Below are 4776 nucleotides of genomic sequence, written 5' to 3'. Positions count from 1 at the left end.
CCAGAGGCCCACCAGTGTTTAGGGGCGGGATGTTAAAATTATTTATTTATTTATTTTGTTTGGCCTATATTCTTTCAGTAATATACAAAAATAGAGCTACATACATCTACAGTTGAAGTCGGAAGTTTACATACACTTAGGTTGGAGTCATTAAAACTTGTTTTTCAACCACATTTCAACCACTTTCTTGGTAACAAACTATAGTTTTGGCAAGTCAGTTAGGACATCTACTTTGTGCATGACACAAGTCATTTTTCCAACAATTGTTGACAGACAGATTATTTCACTTAAAATTCACTGTATCACAATTCCAGTGGGTCAGAAGTTCACATACACTAAGTTGACTGTGCCTTTAAACAGCTTGGAACATTCCAGAAAATTATGTCATGGCTTTAGAATATTCTGATAGGCTAATTGACATAATTTGAGTCAATTGGAGGTGTACCTGTGGATGTATTTCAAGGCCTACCTTCATACTCAGTGCCTCTTTGCTTGACATCAGGGGAAAATCAAAATAAATCAGCCAAGACCTCAGAAAAAAAATTGTAGACCTCCACAAGTCTGGTTCATCCTTGGGAGCAATTTCCAAATGCCTGAAGGTACCACGTTCATCTGTAGAAACGATAGTACACAAGTATAAACACCATGGGACCACGCAGCCGTCATACCGCTCAGGAAGGAGACTCGTTCTGTCTCCTAGAGATGAATGTACTTTGGAGCTAAAAGTGCAAATCAATCCCAGAACAACAGCAAAGGACCTTGTGACGATGCTGGAGCAAACAGGTACAAAAGTATCTATATCCACAGTAAAACGAGTCCTATATCAACATAACCTGAAAGGCCGCTCAGCAAGGAAGAAGCCACTGCTCCAAAACTGCCATAAAAAAGCCAGACCACAGTTTGCAACTGCACATGGGGACAACGATTGTACTTTTTGGAGAAATGTACTCTGGTCTGATGAATCAAAAATAGAACTGTTTGTCCATAATGACCATCATTATGTTTGGAGGAAAAAGGGGGAGGCTTGCAAGCCGAAGAACCCCATCTCAAACGTGAAGCACAGGGGTGGCAGCATCATGTTGTGGGGGTGCTTTGCTGCAGGAGGGGCTGGTGCACTTCACAAAATAGATGGCATCATGAGGAGGGAAATTATGTGAAGCAACTTCCAAATAAACAATGACTCCAAACATACTTCCAAAGTTGTGGCAAAATGGCTTAAGGACAACTAAGTCAAGGTATTGGAGTGGCCATCACAAAGCCCTGACCTCAATTACCATAGAAAATGTGTGGGCAGAACTGAAAAAGCGTGTGTGAGCAAGGAGGCCTTCAAACCTGACTCAGTTACACCAGCTCTGTCAGGAGGAATGGGCCAAAGTTCACCCTACTTATTCGGGGAAGCTTGTGGAAGGCTACCCAAAACGATTGACCAAGAGGGCTCTGGCTAGAGAAACCAACTGTAGAAGTTATCTGTAGTTAGACTCTAGAGGGCTCTGGCTAGAGAAGCCAACTGTAGAAGTTCTCTGTAGTTAGACTCTAGAGGGCTCTGGCTAGAGAAACCAACTGTAGAAGTTCTCTGTAGTTAGACTCTAGAGGGCTCTGGCTAGAGAAACCAACTGTAGAAGTTCTCTGTAGTTAGACTCTAGAGGGCTCTGGCTAGAGAAACCAACTGTAGAAGTTCTCTGTAGTTAGACTCTAGAGGGCTCTGGCTAGAGAAACCAACTGTAGAAGTTCTCTGTAGTTAGACTCTAGAGGGCTCTGGCTAGAGAAACCAACTGTAGAAGTTCTCTGTAGTTAGACTCTAGAGGGCTCTGGCTAGAGAAACCAACTGTAGAAGTTCTCTGTAGTTAGACTCTAGAGGGCTCTGGCTAGAGAAACCAACTGTAGAAGTTCTCTGTAGTTAGACTCTAGAGGGCTCTGGCTAGAGAAACCAACTGTAGAAGTTCTCTGTAGTTAGACTCTAGAGGGCTCTGGCTAGAGAAACCAACTGTAGAAGTTCTCTGTAGTTAGACTCTAGAGGGCTCTGGCTAGAGAAACCAACTGTAGAAGTTCTCTGTAGTTAGACTCTAGAGGGCTCTGGCTAGAGAAACCAACTGTAGAAGTTCTCTGTAGTTAGACTCTAGAGGGCTCTGGCTAGAGAAACCAACTGTAGAAGTTCTCTGTAGTTAGACTCTAGAGGGCTCTGGCTAGAGAAACCAACTGTAGAAGTTCTCTGTAGTTAGACTCTAGAGGGCTCTGGCTAGAGAAACCAACTTTAGTTGCAGTCTCAATGCTTCCCTCTTGAAACTATTAACAAATATTCTGTTTGTGGGGTTTATGTTGTTGTTGTGGGGAAAGTAGGTCCTTATATCTGGTTGCTTGGTGTAGGGATACTGCACTGGTGTATGGATACTGTAGTTATGTGACAGTTAGCCTAAATACTGTAACTATTGCCAGCCCCATGCCTTTAGGCTCTCTCTCTCTCTCTCTCTCTCTCTCTCTCTCTCTCTCTCTCTCTCTCTCTCTCTCTCTCTCTCTCTCTCTCTCTCAGTTCAATTCAATGGGCTGTATTGTCATGGAAACATGTTTACATTGCCAAAGTATGTAAAATAGACACTTAACTAAAGTGAAAAATTAACAGTAAACATTACAGTCACAGAAGTTTCAAAGTAATAGCGACATTTCAAATATCATATTATATTCTCTCTGTCTAAATTCACCACAAAAAATAGAATAGTGAAAGAAAGAAAGGAAATAAAAGAGAACAATACTAGTGTGGAACAAACACAGTTGTGTCACTCCTCTCCTGGCTGCCTCCCAAGTGGCACCCTATTCCCTATAAACTACTATGTTTGACCAGAAGCCTGTGTACTGTAGTACACTACAAAGGGAATAGGGGTGTCATTTGGGAAACAAACCTTGTCTTTAGGAAATTTCCATGACTGCGTTCATTGAGTATGTTATCTGACCGCAAGACTCTCCAGATTTTAAACAAACGTTCCCGCCTCATTCCCCTGAACTACACACACACATACATGTTCCTGCCTCTCTAGAACCACACATACATGTTCCTGCCTCTCTAGAACCACACACACATGTTCCTGCCTCTCTAGAACCACACATACATGTTCCTGCCTCTCTAGAACCATACATACATGTTCCTGCCTCTCTAGAACCACACATACATGTTCCTGCCTCTCTAGAACCACACATACATGTTCCTGCCTCTCTAGAACCACACACACATGTTCCTGCCTCTCTAGAACCACACACACATGTTCCTGCCTCTCTAGAACCACACACACATGTTCCTGCCTCTCTAGAACCACACACACATGTTCCTGCCTCTCTAGAACCACACATACATGTTCCTGCCTCTCTAGAACCACACATACATGTTCCTGCCTCTCTAGAACCACACACACATGTTCCTGCCTCTCTAGAACCACACACACGTGTTCCTGCCTCTCTAGAACCACACACACACATTTACCTGCCTCTATAGAACGACAAACACACACACACTCGCACGCCTCCCTTGAACAGGCTCGTTTAACGGCTGAGGTGGCAGCGTATGCCTTCGTGCCACGGGGCACTGCCTCTACGAGATTGGAAACACACACACCGATTGAAGTCACACATGAGAACACACACACATATGCAAACACACACACACACACGTCAGCTGGCGTATATGTGAGTGTTTGCCCTTCCTGATAGCAGTCTTTTAGTTCTGTCTCTCTCTTCCCTCTCTCTTCTCTCTCTCTCTCCCTATAAATAGAGTCTGTCCTAGTGGTGGTTATTGCCTCTCTGGTCCCTTTTCACCCCACCCCTCATGTTGACACACACCAGCGAGTGCGCATGCGTGCACACACACACACACACACACACACACACACACACACACACACACACACACACACACACACACACACACACACACACACACACACACACACACACACACACACACACACACACACACACACACACACACACACATCTAAGTCTTCATCTAAGTCACAACAATAGACAAACACAGTCTGCTAAAACTATTAACACACAAACAACTACACGTTTTCATGTCTTTATTGAACACACCGTGTAAACATTCACAGTGCAGGGTGGGAAAAGTATGTGACCCTTGGATTTAAAAACTGGTTGACCCTCCTTTGGCAGCAATAACCTCAACCAAACGTTTTCTGTAGTTGTGGATCAGACTTGCACAACGGTCAGGGTGAATGTTGGACCATTCCTCTGAACCGGTCTGTTAAGGTCATGCGACAGCATCTCAGATGGGTTGAGGTCAGGACTGACTGGGCCACTCCAGAAGGTGTATTTTCTTCTGTTGAAGCCATTCTGCTGTTGATTTACTTCTGTCTTTTGGGTCGTTGTCCTGTTGCATCACCCAACTTCTGTTGAGCTTCAATTGGTGGACAGATAGCCTCCTGCAAAATGTCTTGATAAACTTGGGAGCTGGCCTCCCGGGTGGCGCAGTGGTTAAGGGCGCTGTACTGCAGCGCCAGCTGTGCCATCAGAGACTCTGGGTTCGCGCCCAGGCTCTGTCGTAACCGGCCGCGACCGGGAGGTCCGTGGGGCGACGCACAATTGGCCTAGCGTCGTCTGGGTTAGGGAGGGTTTGGCCAGTAGGGATATCCTTGTCTCATCGCGTATCAGCACAGTGCGCGCTAACCAAGGTTGCCAGGTGCGCGGTGTTTCCTCCGACACATTGGTGCAGCTGGCTTCCGGGTTGAATGCGCGCTGTGTTAAGAAGCAGTTGGGTTGTGTATTGGAGGACGC

The sequence above is a fragment of the Oncorhynchus gorbuscha genome, unplaced genomic scaffold (assembly GCF_021184085.1).
Source record: "Oncorhynchus gorbuscha isolate QuinsamMale2020 ecotype Even-year unplaced genomic scaffold, OgorEven_v1.0 Un_scaffold_2853, whole genome shotgun sequence".
Lineage (NCBI taxonomy): Eukaryota > Metazoa > Chordata > Actinopteri > Salmoniformes > Salmonidae > Oncorhynchus > Oncorhynchus gorbuscha.
Note: the sequence above shows the minus strand (reverse complement) of the source record.